This window comes from Patella vulgata, chromosome 1, assembly GCF_932274485.2.
Source record: "Patella vulgata chromosome 1, xgPatVulg1.2, whole genome shotgun sequence".
NCBI classification, from domain to species: Eukaryota; Metazoa; Mollusca; class Gastropoda; family Patellidae; genus Patella; species Patella vulgata.
The window spans coordinates 55,500,450-55,518,247 of NC_065879.2; the positions used below are offsets into that span (position 1 = coordinate 55,500,450).

A 17,798-nucleotide genomic window follows, 5' to 3' on the forward strand; every position below is an offset into this window, starting at 1 on the left:
TATGCATGTCATATTTTTACATTTTTCTGATACCAAATATACATAATCTCTGAATTTATGGTTAAATGACAATTCTATTGAGAATTTTGTAAGTATTTACGGAAGGTGATTTTTATACGCCCACATTGAAATGTGGTCGTATATTGTCGTCGCCCCCGTCGGTCCGTCCGTCCGTCCGTCCGGCGTCCACAATTGATTGTGGATGCTCTAGAGGCTAAAGTTAATATCCGATTGACTTTAAATTTATACACAGTGTTTAAGGTCATGAGACGAAGAAGCCTATTGATTTTCAGCGATTTCCGATAATTACTGCCAGAGTTATGGTCCTTGATCACTTCAAAAAAATCTTGTGGACGGTCTAGAGGTCAAAGTTAATATCCGATTGACTTCAAATTTATACACAGTGTTTAAGGTCGTGAGACAAAGAAGCCTATTGATTTTCACCGATTTCCGATAATTACTGCCAGAGTTATGGGCCTTGATCACTTCAAAAAATCTTGTGGACGCGCTAGAGGTCAAAGTTAATATCCGATTGACTTCAAATTTATACAGTGTTTAAGGTCATGAGATGAAGAAGCCTATTGATTTTCAGCAATTTCCGATAATTACTGCCAGAGTTATGACCCTTAATCACTTTGAAAAATCTTGTGGACGCTCTAGAGGCTAAAGTTAATATCCCATTGACTTTAAATTTATACACGGTGTTTAAGGTCATGAGACGAAGAAGCCTATTGATTTTCAGCGATTTCCGATAATTACTGCCAGTGTTATGACCCTTGATCACTTTGAAAAATCTTGTGGACGCTGTAGAGGCTAAAATTATTATCTGATTGACTTTAAATTTATACACAGTGTTTGAGGTCATGAGATGAAGAATCATATTGATTTTCAACGATATCGGATAATTACTACCAGAGTTATGGCCCTTGATCACTTTGAAAAATCTTGTGACGCTCTAGAGGCTAAAGTTATCATCCGATTGACTTCAGATTGGTACACAGAGTTTAAGGTCTTGAAACGAACAAGTATATTGATTTTCAATGAATCTTTATGACTTGAACAGCTAAATCCATGATGTTAAAAGTTTTGTATACTAAACATTAGCATGGGACAGAACTTTATAAAAACCAAACAAATTCTAATGGTTTTCTGATAATTACTTAATGAGTTGTTACTCTTAATCAGTTTTTAATGTATTATAAATGTTTCATTACCGAAAAAAGTAAAAATATGCGACAACTCTTGTTGACTGCCCGGACGATATAGCTTCTGTGGGCATATGTTTCGTTGCCTGGCAACCTATCTTTAAATATTTGTTTGTATTATATTGTTAGAGACGTCCACAAAACATTCTGATTTCACACTTTTTACTTAACTGCTGTAAACATCCCCAACCAAATCATACCGTATTTCATAAATAAATATTATTATTTTGTTTAATGGGGTTTTGTGAATCTTCTTGGTGCACAGATAACAAAATTCTAAAATGAAAGCAGTCTTAATACACTATTCTAATTTGTATCGCTCATTTCATATACATGTAAACATAAATTATTTCATACATGTAGTTATCCTAACAGTGTGTCATTTGCAATTTTCGCTAAGATATCAAATTTCTAACGGCTTAATTAACATTTAATGAAGAAAACAAAAAATCAACGCTAGATAATGTCCCAGACTTTGTTGGACAATCAGAAGGCCGTTGGAAAGATCGATGAAATTTCAATCCCACACATCTATGTAAATACGGAATGGAATTAAACCTATTTTCGACTGATATTTGCAAGTGATTTGTATTGCGCTAAAATAATGCATCGATACGATAATGGTTTTATTTCATTAGGGGATTAAGGGATCAGTTAGGTGTTAAAGAATAAACATGGCTAATATGCATTCGGTCACTGTGACGTCATTGGGATCTGGGGGGATTCAGAGTGTTTTTGACAATTGGCAAAGTTGTTTTTAGAGGAGGTCTATATTTGAGACTTTGAGTGAAGATGTTTCAATTAAGAATGATGTAAGTGCATATAATAAATCTGGCTGTAAGTACTAATACATATAATTTTGTTCTGGTCAATTTATGTGCTCTTTGACATATACACATATGTTGTTAAGAATCAAAATTCAAGGAGGACTACGATTTTGGTGCGCATCTGACCACAATTTCTTACCCTTGCCTCTAACATGAAATGTAAATTATGTACAAAGCTTGTGGACCCTCTAGAGCCCACATGTTTTTGTCCGATTCAGATGAAACTCAACGAATATGTTAAGCATGAAAAGATCTTGAAGGAATTCAACTTTGGTCTGCATCACACCACAGTTTCTTTGGTTATGGCCTGGGTTCTTAATCCATTTTGAAATGAACTGGCCAGAATTGGGTAAAATGAGGTCCCGGTAGGAAATAGGGTAATTTTAAGCCACCATTAATAATAATAATATGTATATTTATATCGGGCACAGTTCCATGCTAGTATGCATGCTCAAGGCGCTACACAGACTGGGTGCCATAAAAGGCCGTAAATAGATGAGTTTTTATACGCCCACATTGAAATGTGGTCGTATATTGTCGTCGCCCCCGTCCGTCCGTCGGTCCGTCCGTCCGTCGGTCGGTCTGGCGTCCACAATTGCTTGTGGACGCTCTAGAGGCTAAAGTTAATATCCGATTGACTTTAAATTTATATACAGTGTTTAAGGCCATGAAACGAAGAAGCCTATTGATTTTCAGCGATTTCCGATAATTACTGCCAGAGTTATGGCCCTTGATCACTTCAAAAAATCTTGTGGACGCTCTAAAGGCCAAAGTTAATATCCGATTGACTTTAAATTTATACACAGTGTTTAAGGTCATGAGACGATGAAGCCTATTGATTTTCAACGATTTCAGATAATTACTTCCAGAGTTATGGCCCTTGATCACTTTGAAAAATCTTTTGGACACTTTAAAGGCTAAAGTTAATATCACAGTGTTTAGGGTCATAAGATGAAGTATATTCATTTTCAGTTTTTTCCGATATTTACTGCCAGAGTTATGGCCCTTGATCACTTTGAGACAAAGAAGTCTATTCATTTTCAGTGATTTTCGATAATTACTTTCACAGTTATGGCCCTTGATTACTTTGAAAAATCTTGTGACGCTCTAGAGGCTAAAGTTATCATCCGATTGACTTCAGATTGATACACAGAGTTGAAGAGCTTGAGACGAACAAGTATATTGATTTTCAATGAATTTTTATGACTTGAACAGCTAAATACATGATATTAAAAACCAAACAAATTCTAATGGTTTTCTGATAATTACTTCATGAGTGTATTATAAATGTTTCATTACCGAAAGAAGTAAAAATATGCGACAACACTTGTTGACTGCCCGGATGATTTAGCTGCTGTGGACGTATGTTTCGTTGCCTGGCAACCTATCTTTAAATGACTTTTGAATGTTTCTAGGCTGGATGACAGTTTAATGTTCAGTGGTAATGAATTCCACAGAACAGGCACAAGCACAATATGAACAAACGATCTGTATCCAAATGATATGAGTTTATATTTTGGGATTACAAGAAGATGTTCTTGTAGAGAACGGAGTGGATGTCCAGGAAAGTATTGTAATAACAGATCTGCTAGATAGGAAGGTCCATTTCCATGTAAACACTTATTAGTCTGCCGGATTTAGATTATTTCCTGGAAAAAAGTCTCATCAAAGCAAACTTGGTCTCAAATGAAAGGTGGGGTCTGTAGGTATTCCAGAAAAAAATGGCCCATCATGATCGCTTGGGGAAATTTTTTCGGGCGGGTTCAAAAGTCAGGAAAAGCAGTCAATATCTCAAAAACTATCAACGTTAGACCCTATAAATGTATTTATTATCAACATATAGGAACTCTATATCTCTGAGTTGGATATCGGATAAAGCAGTCTGCATCCACCTTGGATGTCACATGAACAACCAATGCAATGTCAAAACTACAAACAGTCATAACTTCGCTCAGAATACAGTAATTTTAATGAAATTTTCATTATATTCATTTTGCATTATCTATTATCTTTTTATGAACCATCAAGCATGAACAGCATTAGTGTGTGTGTGGGTTGAAGATCTGCCTTTAACCTGTCCCAATTCTATCAATTTATTTCAACAATGCGCTTGCACGTAGGGGTCTTTAGCAGCGGGAGGAAACCGGAGGACCCTCAGAAAACCCACGAGGTTGTACAGGCGACCCTAATATCCTACGCCACTTGACTCAATGACAAATCCCTTGATGCAACGCGCTTGCGTTAAGCATTCCCCCCCCAACCAACACACACACCAAACTACTAAGATGCCCACGTATTATTATATATAATCTTTGTATGTTTTGAACATAATATAACACAACACAGTTCTATGGATAACAATCACTATCTGTTATTATCGTTGAATGTACATATATACTAAACAGCAAAAATAACGTCAGTACGATTTCAAAATCAGAGAGGCACTTTAATCAAATCATTCTAGAAAACGACTTACTAAATGGATCAAAGCAATTTTTTGTGAACAGTATCTCGACACATTAGTGATTAATTCATCACAATTCCAAGACATTACAAGAAGGTTTAGAGACTACAGTCTATACATCAGTATCTGGTGTGTCCACCGTGAGTGTCAATAACAGCAGCGCAGCATCTGTTCATTGAGTGGACCAGACGATTGATGAACGCCACTGGCCTCTGGAACCACACTCTCAGAAAAGCCTGGCGCAATCCATCGGCTGTTTGGTCTCGTTACGATGTTATTAAGTCTACTCTGAATTTCATCCCAAAGATGTTCAATCTGGATTAAGTCCGGACTAAACGGTTGATGGAAATTCCCGGAGGATTCCAAAAAATGATGGACATGATTCTTTCAGGTTGTTGCGGAATATTTAATCTATTAGATGATATTCTGATAATTGCTGAGACAGAAGAAGTCCATGATCAAAGAATCAGAGAGGTGATAACACGTCTTCATAAAAATGGCCTAACTCTCAGTCCAAATAAGTGTTTCTTCAAAGTTCAAGAAGTGAACTGGCTAGGATTTAATATTTTGTCTAAAGGAGTTCACATGCTAACAGAAAACAATGACTCTGTCCGAGATATTCTACCTCCAACAAATGTCCAATTTGTAAACTCGTTCGTGCTAATCAATCATGGCAATGGAAGACAAGGCTATGAGTATTTTAAAAAATAGTTTAACTTCACCCCCAGTTCTAGCTTTCTATCAAACTGATTTGCCAATTTATGTAACATGCGATACCAGTGATTATGCCTTGGGTGCTGAACTTTCTCAAATTCAAGATAATGGCGAAATCCGACTAGTCGCATTTGCTGCTAAGATACTTACTGACTGTGAACGTATATATAGCATTGGTGAAAAAGAAGCATTGGCATGTACCTGGGCTGTTAAGAAATGGGACAGATAGCTGAGAGGTAAAATTTTTAAATTGGTTATAGATCATATCTCTTTAGTAACACTTCTACAATCGACTAAAGATAGGTCAGGATACAAACCAGCTAGAATTGCAATATGGGCCGCAACACTTCGACAGTATGATTTCCAGGTGATATACAAGAAAGGATCAAGCAACATTATAGCAGACTGGCTGTCGTGTTTAGTGTTTACGTAAACAGAGTACTAGTGAATCACAACACGACAGTGAATTTGTGTGTGACATTTTGATAGATGAATCATATTCGTGTGAATCTCTCACTGTGAATTCTGTGAGAATAACTCATAATGTTCTTTCTGAGGAAACACGTAAAGATGATGTGTTGAATAAAGGTGTTGAATTTGTGAGTACTAATTCATGGCAATACAAAGAATATCTTAGTGATGATGTGTTTCCATATTTCCATATTCGTCAGGAATTATTTGTGTTTGGAGACAATTATTTAGGTCGTGGAAACCGAACTGTAATTCCAAAATTGTTAATAAAAAAATGTCTTAAACTTAGCCCATGAAGGTCATTGTGGGATTGTAAAAACAAAACAAAACCTTAGAACAGTCGCATATTGGCCAGGGACAGACAAGGACACTGAAAATTTTGTAAACAGTTGTGACAGTTTTGCCAATAGTGACAAATCTGCAAAACATTCCACTGCTCCTTTAACTCCACATAAAATTTCTAAATATCCATGGAGTGATATTGCTATTGACATTCAATTTCTGATTAATGTTATTGACTATTATAGTAAATGGCCAGAATGTTGTATGACTGATAATATTACTTCTCAAATAACAAACTATTTATGGTTTATTTCACTGCGACGTTTCAACAAGATTTCACAAGTCATATCAAGCATATATGTTTGTTATATGCTTGATAACGACTTGTGAAATCTTGTTGAAACGTCACAGTGAAAAAACCCATAGTAATTGTTATCCATAAATAGTGTGTTTGATTATGTTCCAATTACTAAAAATGCCATTCAAAGAAAATATTACTTCTCAATCTGTTTTTTAATTTTCTTGAAATTATTTTCAGTACATGGGGAATGGTTGAATCGATAACCAGCGATAATGGCCCTCAGTTTATAAGTAAAGAGTTTACTGAGTATTTAGATAGTCTAGGCATAGAGCATATTGCCCCCCCCCCCTAATTACCTAATTACCACCCTGAGTCAAACGGAGCAAAAGAACGTATGAACTCAATGGTTAAATCTCTTTTGCAAGCAAATCTTAAGTCTTAATCTACTTGGATTAAAGTCCTTACGTACTGTTTTGATAACAATTTGCTGTACAAAACAATTGACGACAAATCAAACACCCTTTTTATACGCCCACATTGAAATGTGGTCGTATATTGTCGTCGGTCCGTCCGTCCGTCGTCCACAATTGCTTGTGGACACTCTAGAGGCTAAAGTTAATATCCGATTGACTTTAAATTTATATACAGTGTTTAAGGCCATGAGACGAAGAAGCCTATTGATTTTCAGCGATTTCCGATCATAACTGCCAGAGTTATGGCCCTTGATCACTTCAAAAAATCTTGTGGATGCTCTAGAGGCCAAAATTAATATCCGATTGACTTTAAATTTATACACAGTGTTTAAGGTCATGAGACGAAGAAGCGTATTGATTTTCAGCGATTTCCGATAATTACTGCCAGAGTTATGGCCCTTGATCACTTCAAAAAATCTTGTGGATGCTCTAGAGGCCAAAGTTAATATCCGATTGACTTTAAATTTATACACAGTGTTTAAGGTCATGAGACGAAGACGCCTATTGATTTTCAGCGATTTCCGATAATTACTGCCAGAGTTATGGCCCTTGATCACTTAAAAAAATCTTGTGGACGCTCTAGAGGCCAAAGTCAATATCTGATTGACTTTAAATTTATACACAGTGTTTCAGGTCATGAGACGAAGAAGCCTATTGATTTTCAGTGATTCCCGATGATTACTGCCAGAGTTATGGCCCTTGATCACTTCAAAAAATCTTGTGGATGCTCTAGAGGCCAAAGTTAATATCCGATTGACTTTAAATTTATACGCAGTGTTTAAGGTCATGAGATGAAGAAGTCTATTCATTTTCAGTGATTTTCGAAAATTACTGCCGGAGTTATTGCCCTTGATCACTTTGAAAAATCTTGTGCACGCTCTAGAGGCCAAAGTTAATATCCGATTGACTTCAGATTGATACACAGAGTTTAAGATCTTGAGACGAACAAGTATATTGATTTTCAATGAATTTTTATGACTTGGAACAGCTAAATCCATGATACAGTATTAAAAGTTTTGTATACAAAACGTTAGCATGGGGCAGAACTTTATAAAAACCAAACAAATTCTAATGGTTTTCTGAGTTGTTGCTCTTAATCAGATTTTAGTGTATTATAAATGTTTCATTACCGAAAAAAGTAAAAATATGCGACAACTCTTGTTGACTGCCCTGACGATTTAGCTGCTGTGGGCGAATGTTTCGTTGCCTGGCAACCTATCTTTTTTTTATACGCCCACATTGAAATGTGGATGTATATTGCTGTCCATCCGTCCGTCCATCATCCACAATTTCTTGTGAACGCTTTTACGCCAAAAGTTATCATCCAATTGTTTTAAAATTGATATATGTTGTTTACATTAGTGAGATGAAGAGGCCTATTTAATTTCAGCAATTTCGGTTTATTACGTCTAGAGTTAAGGCGCTTGTTTTACTTTATTGAACCTTATGAACGCTCCAAAGCCAAAAGTTATCACCCAATCTTTGTGAAATCTATATGCATTATTTAGATTAGTGAAACGAAGAAGCCTATTGAATTTCAGCAATTTCCGTTTATTACGTCTAGAGTTATCGCCCTTGTTTTACTTTATTGATCTTTGTGAACGCTCTAACGCCAAAAGTTATCACCCGATCTTTGTAAAATTTATATGCATAATTTAAATTAGTGAAACGAAAAAGCCTATTGAATTTCAGCAATTTACAATAATTACTTCTAGAGTTATTGCCCGTGTTTCACTTTGTTAAACCTTGTTAATGCTCGATTGATGAAAGTTATCATCCGATATGCATCATTTAAATTTGTGAAACAGGTCTATTGAATTTCAGCAATTTCCGCCAATAATTTCTAGTGTTATGGCGATTGTGAACGTTTGAATGACAAAAGTGATCATGTGATCTGTATGAAATTTATATGCATTATTTAAATTAGTAAACGAAAAAGCCTGTCAAATTTCAACAATTTCTGTAGATTACTTCCAGAGTTGAGACCCTTGTTTCAGTTTGTAGAACCTTGTTAACGCTCAAATGACAAAATTTATAATCAGATCTGTATGGAATTGTCTTGTAAAGGCCCCCAATTACCTACAAAAGAATAAATATGCGACAACCCTTGTCGACCACTTGGACAATTTAGCTGCTGTGCCTGGCAACCTATCCTCTTATGACCTGGAGAGAAATGCGGACAAAACTTAGTATGCTACAACCATTCAGTAATCTTCATTGTTCTAATGATGTTTATAATGATTATGTGTCAAAGAAACAAAATATGATGAAAGATAGATATGATAACAAACATAGAGTTGTAAGTCATAAATTTAAAGTTAATGATTTTGTGAGATTTAAGTTGAAAATATATATTCAACATGATCATAAAATGAGCTCTCATTACCGGTATTCAGATCCTAAAAAAGTTATTAATATTCAAGGTAATGTTTTAACTTTGGATGATGGTAAAATATGACATTCCAATCACTTAGTTTTGTATAGAGCTGAAAAGGTGAATAGTGATAATTCACAAGCCAACCTTGTGATTAGCATTCCTAATTCACATTCTACAAACTCTCGAACAAGTATGTATGCTAATAGGAATGAGAGTAAAAGGTTTTCTAAACGAAGTAGAACTAAACCTATGTATCTTCAAGATTATACACAGTAAAATAGAGTATTAATTATACTTTCAATGATTTATTGATTATTTAAGATGTTATTGTGCAAGGTATGACTTTAAAAAACACAATATTTCAGTGTTGTATATGTACATTCATAAAGGTCTAATGATTTATTCATTCGTTCAAACATTCAAATCAGTGTTATTTGTTTTACATTGATAAGTATTTAACTTTATAAGTATTGAATTGTATAACTGTTAGAAACTGTTCTGGAATATTCTGAAATATAATTAGGGTTTCACACTGCTTATGTTAATATCCGGTTGACTTTAAATTTATACACAGTGTTATGGCCCTTGATCACTTTGTGACGCTCTAAAGGCTAAAGTTTTCATCCGATTGACTTCTGATTGATACACAGAGTTTTAGATCTTGAGACGAACAAGTATATTGATTTTCAATGGATTTTTATGTCCTGAACAGCTAAATCCATGATATTAAAAGTTTTGTATACAAAACGTTAGCATGAGGCAGAACTTTATACAAACAAACAAATTCTAATGGTTTTCTGATAATTACTTCATGAGTTGTTGCTCTTAATCAGATTTTAGTGTATTATAAATGTTTCAGTACCGAAAAAAGTAAAAATATGCAACAACTCTTGTTGACTGCCCGGACGATTTAGCTGTTGTGGGCGTATGTTTCGTTGCCTGGCAACCTATCTTTTATGTCTGTGTGTCACTTGCACACCGCATTTCTTAATCGATCATCTTGAAAACTTTTTTATACTTATTCCTTATAGCCTAAGGCTACTTTTTTTATACTTATTCCTTAAGCCTAAGGCTGACCTCTATTATTATTTTTGGTGCATGCTCGACCCCTTAGGACAGAGCCACGCCTAATGTTTGTGTGTCTTGTGTTTTGCCTACAGGCCGCAATTCTTAACAGATCTTTTTGAAACTTTGCATACCTATTCTAAACGTCATGCTTTTAGAATAAAGACATTGATTGTTTTAAAATAAAAGTTGTGTTCTGTTAATGTGAATGAAATGTTATACTGATAGCAGTCCTACAACCCAGTTTCATTTAACAGACCCTCAATGCAAACTGGACCATATCAAACAAAACAGGAATGTGGACGTATATTGCTGCGTTAGCGATGCTCTTGTTTTTTCCACTTGAGCATATCTCAGAAACTACTTGTCGGATCGATTCGATGTCTTCGGTTTTCCTGGGAAAGTGGGTGTGACTTAGAGATTAAAGCTATTTCGAACGTTCTGTGAAAATGCAAAATGTCCGAAATCGCCGAAGTTGTCGTTTTTTTAAATATTGCCGTAATATTAACAATAATCGTTGGATTTTAACATTTGATACATTTTGACATAGCCTGAGACAGGGCAAATAGCTATGGTAGTTTAGATTTTTGATTTTCGACGAATCTTCGGAGATATTTGCGGCAAATTTTGAAAATTTAAATTTTGACAAAAAACTTTTTTATTAATGAATATTTTTTTTATGGCATTTTACCCAGGGTTAAGGGGTTGTCTGATTTGAGCAAAAATGTGAACATTTATTGTCTCGATAATGTTTCTTGGCCGCTATTGGCTAATTCAGTTTATCGGTTCTAGGTTAATTATTTATTGCCCAATTTTTATAAAACAAAGTTCATATGCTCCATGGTGCAAATTCTCAATTTTTTTATTACCGGTAAAGTTTTCTATCGGCACCGGATGTGACGCAATTTTGCTAAAAACTCCAATTTTGTCGAGTTGGAACGTCTTTTCACTAGCAAATGTTATTTTTTGCAAATCTGATAGATCAAGATAAATGCCCCTACAAAAGGCGCAAAAAATCTCAAACTCGCTTTTTTTAATTTTGTATTTTGTATTTGCGCCATTTCGAATTAAAGGTGAAAAAAGGTGTAAAAATGAGCTATTTACAACCCATTTAGGCTTTTCATATTTTAAAATATTTCTTCACAACTTTCATAAACTTGTAGCATTAATCCATACGAAGAGAATCTATGTCAAAATTAGTTTGTAATATGAGTATTTGCCGAGAAATGCTCAATTTTGCATGAGTCACTCTATATGCTACTTTGCCTGTAAAAGAGCCAATTATTATTGGATTTTCATAAAAGTGACACCATTTGATGCGTAATGTAAATTTTGACTAGTTCAAACCAATTTAACATTTTCAATGTCACCGGAAATGACGTAATTTGGCCAAAACATGTATTTATAGCCTTCAAAACAGATATTGTATTCAAATGAGTTTGATTTGTAATGTTTTTAAAATTATGATATTTGACTCCAATCAACTAATAGAATGAACCCATACGATCATATAGACATCACAAAATGGTTTCTAACTTGTTCAGTTGTGGAGAAATAGGCGATTTTCATCAGGTCACTTTTCAAGGTTTTTGGTCCATAAAAGTGTCAATTATTCGATATTCATAAAAAATTTCACTGTGTGATACCTAATGCCATTTACGATTTCATACAAGTAATTTAAGATTGCCTGATTTGTGTAAAAGAAAAGCTCACCTGGTGCAAATTCTCAACTTTCTTCTACCTATAAAAGTTTCTGTCGGCACCGGAAGTGACGTAATTTTGCCCAAAACTTCAATTTTGACGTGTCGAAAGGTCTTTTAAAAAGCAAATATAAATGTTTACAAATCTAATAGATCAAGATGAATGCTCATACTAAAGACGCAAAATATGTCTTGCTTTGTTGTTTTGTTTTTTTGGGTTTTGCATTTGCATCATTTTGATTTAAAGCTGAAAAAAGGTGTAAAAATGAGCTATTAACAATGCATTCAGGCTTTTCATATTTTAAAATATTTCTTGACAACTTTCACAAACCTGTACCATTAATCCATACGATGACAATGTATGTAAAAATTAGTTTGTAATATTAGCAGTTGCCGAGAAATAGGCAATTTTGCACGAGTCACTTTTCACGTTATTTTGCCTGTAAAAGAGTTAATTATAATCCGATTTTCTATTTTTTTCACCATATGATGCCTAATGCCGCTTTTGACTGGGCGGATCCAATTTTACATTTTCACTGTCACCGGAAATGGCGTTGTATGGGCAAAAACTGTATTTATAGCCTTCAAAATAGATATTTTATTCAAATGAGTCTGATTTGTAATGTTTTTTAAATTTATGACATTTGATTGCAATCAACAAATGGAATGAACCAATACGATCAAACAGATACCACAAAATGGTTCCTAACTTTTACGGTTGCAGAGAAATAGACGATTTTCTAGAAGTCACTTTTCAAGGTTTTTGGTCTATAAAAATGTCAATTATTATTCGATTTTCATAAAATTTTCACCATTGTGATGCCTGATGCCATTTATGATTTCATGTAACTAATTTAACATTTTCATTATCACCGGAAGTAATGTCTTTTTAGCAAAGCCTGTATTTTTAGCCTTCAAAACAAATATTTTTTTGAAGTGGGTTATATTTTTTAGTTGTTTAACAATATGATATTTGATTCCAATGGACATATAGATTGGATCAATACGATCATAGAGATGTCAAAAAATTGCTTCTTGCGTCTTCCCTTGTCGGGAAATAACCAATGTTCTCAGGATCACTTTTTAAGATTTTTTATCCTTTTTAATTTCCCATTAGAAAGTCAGCTAACTTAGCGGTAAGTTAGTAACAAATTTTGTCAGGATCACTTTTTTTGACACATTTAACACATGGTAACAAATGTATAAATAGAATTGATATTGCTGGATTTGGTTGATTCTGTGTCCATTTTATAAAACGTCTGCTATGTTTGTGGAAATCTGTTGATCGGTTCCAGTGGTACTGGAATGATAAGTTCAGGTGTAACGTGTCACTGGACGTGACATAAGTTCAAGGGTAACGTGGCACCAGTGAAACCTGTCATTACTGCTTCGCAGTTCTAGTTACTATTTTAATTATATTTATGTGGCAAGCTAGTCGCTGTAATGTTAAGTTTCTATATTCTTCAAAAGAAAGGAAAATATGTGATGTCTTCACAAATTATTATTAATATGTCAACAATTATCTTCCGTAGTTTAATAACTGTAATTTATATGCATGTATGCGTACTACGTAAGAACATGTGCATGTTTCTGGTGATGAGCGTTCTTACTTGCTGCAACCATGTTGTAGAGATGCCATGCTTTTCATAATAAAGCTACTATGTATTACAAGATTTATCGTCGTATCAAACCCACCTAAATATCGCACCCAGTCACAATAGCCTAGGTGTCATGCACGAAGCAGCTGGGTAATGTCCAGTGGGTTCACCTGGCTAATAGCTAAATTCACTTTGACATGGTGATATTTTGTCATAATCCAAGTATATACGAATTGTTGTAGGTTTTGTTAAGTAGTTAAGCCTGGGGTTATATATACTCTTCAAAAAAAGTAGAGGATATTCAGAAACAATACAAAACTGTGGAAATGCACTGCTGTTTTTATACGCCCACATTGAATTTAGTTCTTCATCCCTGAAGAAGTTAGTATTTTTACTGACGAAACGTTGGATAAAACGATTGTTTTTTGATATTGTATTCTATTAATTATTTTATATCAACTTATCTGAATGTCAAATGCATCATTTTGACTTAGTCAAAATTGATCCCATCAAACCGTCTGTATTTGGTTTCTGTTTCCTGTTTCTACTGATTGGAAGTTTCACATTGAAATGTGGACGTATATTGTCGTCGCCCCTGTCCGTCCTTCCGTCCACAATTGTTTGTGAACAGTCTACAGGTCAAAATTTTTATCCAATTTCAACGAAACTTGAAATATAGGTTTATCACCCTAAGATCTCGGTTCCTTTCGATATTGGTATGTATCGGACTGTAACTTCATGGATTATGGCCCCTGATTGTACGAAAAATCACGTTTTTAACTTGTGAACACTGTAGAGGTCACAATTTTTATCCGATTTGGTTTAAACTTTAAATGTATGCTTATAACCCACAGATCTCGGTTCCTTTCGATATTCGCGCATATTGGAACGTAACTTCCTGAATTATGGCCCCTGATTGTACGAAAAATCGCGTTTTTAGCTTGTGAACCCTATAGAGGTCATAATTTTTATCCAATTTAAAAAAAAACTATTATTATATCACCGTTACACCCCAAGGACGACTGAGTTCGAATTTCGTGAAAATCGGACCCAAACTAACAGACAAAATGGCCACCCTTCGTTCTCAAATAGCGTAAAAATATGGTATATCAAGGTTGTGGACCCTATAGAGATCACAATTTTTATCCGATTTTGTTGAAACTTGAAATGTAAGTTTATAACCCAAAGATCTTGGTTCCTTTCGATAATCGCGCATATCGGACCGTAACTTCCTGAATTATGGTCCCTGATTGTACAAAAAATCGCGTTTTTAGAGGTCATAATGTTTATCCGATTTTAAAAAACGTATTTTTATATCACCGTTACACTGTAAGGACCGATGAGATCATATTTCGTGAAAATCGGCCCAAAACTGACATACAAAATGAACGCCCCTCGTTCTCAAATAGCGTAAAAATATGGTATATCAAGGTTGTAGACCCTATAGAGGTCACAATTTTCATCCAATTTTTGTTGAAACTTGAAATGTAAGTTTATAACCCAAAGATCTCGGTTCCTTTCGATATTTGCGCATATCGAATTGTAATTTCCTGAATTATGGCCCTTGATTGTAGGAAAAATCACTTTCTTTTTAGCTTGTTCTCTATCCATCTCTTGAAAATGTGGGCGTATCCTGCCTGGCAGCAGCTGGTTTGATTTTTGTCTTAATAATGAGTAATTCTTCCACCAATCCTCAGGCATTCAGCAATTCGTCGTGGCATACTTCTAATGAACCGTCCAATCACAATTTGGGGCAATCTGACCCACTCATCTTGCAGTCCTGCTGCCAATTCTTGCAGTGTTGTCAGTTGACGTCGACAAACACATCTCCCAATCATGTCCTAGACATGCTCTATAGGGGATAGGTCAGGACTCATGACTGGCAAAGGCATTTGGACAATATGGTGACGCTGGAGGTAGCCATTCACGACACGAGTGTGGTGGGCACGGGCATTATCATCTTTAAATATGAAACGTCGACCTGCACGCAGAACTATGGGTGCCAGGATGTGGTCACGGTAGTACACACCAGTGACCCTTCCTTGAACAATATGCTAGTCCGTGATTCCTCCTCACACCATAACAGACCCACGCCCGAATCTGTCATGCTGTCAGATGTTAACGTTAGCATGACGCTCATGTACACGCCTACAAACGCGAGCACGCCTATCGGTGAAATCCAGAGTAAATCTGGACTCATCTGAGAGGATTACACTCGCACATCGACGATTACCCCAATTTCTACGCTACCTACACCATTGACGCCTGTTTGCCATGTGCTGGCGAGTTAATGGAGGCACAACACGCGGTCGTTGCACATGGAAATGGGCTGCATGTAACCGATTTCTAATCGTTTGAGATGTAACTCGAATTCCTGTAACTTGGTACAGAAAGGTAATTGGCCGTTTGTCCTCGATTTCGAAGGACATGTGTACGAATGTATCAATCCTGGGCTTGTGTAGTGGCACTAGGACGACATTGTGTGTTTGTTGGTACCGTTACCACAGTCTGCTGATCACGGACTGTGACAGATTAAGCATGTTGGCTACTGCTCGCTGTGTAGAACCCATTTGAAGCATGCCAATAGCACATAGACATTCATCAAGTTAAATACGTCTCACTGCAAATTAAACGTAACACACTAAAGCAAAGATACGCTAAACAGTAAATATTATGCAAGAACCGATAGGAAAGCAAACATGGATAGGATAAACCAGCACACGGCAGTTTTCATCAACCCTTCCTTGAAGTGTCAAATTTGACAATGAACCCCTCCCATGTGTATGGCACTTGCGTGTCAGACGTGCAGTTCAGTGATTCTGTTGGGGCGATAAGTTCTTCAACTGTGAACATACTCTCAAAGCATGACTATTTATCATATCACAACCTGTATAGGTATTAGCATTTCAATATCCCCTACTTTTTTTTGAAGAGTATATATACATGTATATATACATGTACATAGGCTGCTGCTTATGAGAATTTTTTTGGATAGATTATTGTTCCCCACCTTTTGAAGAAAGCAGGGGACTATTAAAATGTGTCGTTTCGTCCGTCTGTCTGTCCGACCTTCACACTTTTTGGGACACAATAACTCCCTTCTCTAATTGAGGTAGAATGTTCAAATTGTGTGTAGGTGTTTATTAGGTGAATACCTTGATGGAGTTTGAAGATGGTGCATAGTTTCATTACATCAATACCTTGACTAAGTTCAATAATAATCATGTTCTGCTTAGGGTAAGCAGAGTGATAAATTGTTTGATTGGTCGGGACTTTGGAGCTTGATAACTTTGATTCTAATTGTGTGAGCGTGGTGAAACGTGGTGTATAGTTTCATTACACCAATACCTTGACTAAGTTCGATGATGAGCATTTTCTGCTTAGGCTAGGTAGAGACTTCAGTCTGATTGGTCGAGACTTTGGAACACATAACTCTCCTAATTGAGCTAGAATGTTCAAACTTGGTGTAGGTGTCTATTAGGTCAATGTCTGGACAGTGTTCAGTCATGCATTTTAAAAGCAATTTGATTGGTTGAGACTTTGGAACAGGATAACTTTGGTTCTAATAGGGTGATAATGATGAAACTCTGAGTTAGATTCGTTATATCAATACCCTTGACTAAGTTCGATGATGAGAATTTTCTGCTTAGGCTAAGTAGCAATAAGAAATTTGATTGGTCAAGACTTTGGAACATAACAACTCTGCTTTTAATTTAGGTACATGTAAATTGTTTAAACTTGGTCGATGCTTTAGTACAAGATAACTTTGATTCTAACTTATGGATAGTGTAGAGTTTCACTACCAGGTACTTCAAAAACCTGACTGAGTTCGATCATGAACATTTTCTACATAGACAAGTTTGCTCGATACTTTTCGAAAAGATAAATGTGCATTTAATTAATATATGTCATCTATTTATTTTGGGATTGCGGTGGGGGGACATCAGCCTCACTTTTGGCTTGTTGTTAATAGACATGTGTTCTCTATCTTTACCCACTGGATGGACTAGGCTACATGTGCATTCTCTTACCCAGCACTTCTTCGTATATGCTGGTAGTTAATAGAGTGATGACCTTCTGTTGGTGTAGTTATTACTTTACACTTAAAGTAATTATCATCTATATGATATATATTCTACTATAACCTATAGTGACTGATATACTTTATACTATATTCTATATACACTCATTGTTATATATACATTGTTACAGGTTAAATTATGTCATATGTATATTACTATTTTAGAGTCTTAAATATAGACACTCTAGAACCAAGAAAAGTTATTTTTATTCACAACTGAATTAAAGCTAAATCTATGTA

General features: G+C 35.4%; 1 protein-coding gene across 6 annotated transcripts in view; it reads left to right on the forward strand.

Annotated features, from left to right (window-relative positions):
• Nucleotides 1–17,798, forward strand: part of LOC126808777 (serine/threonine-protein phosphatase 2A regulatory subunit B'' subunit beta) — a 281,556-nt gene that overhangs the window by 49,006 nt on the left and 214,752 nt on the right. The window lies entirely within an intron of this gene.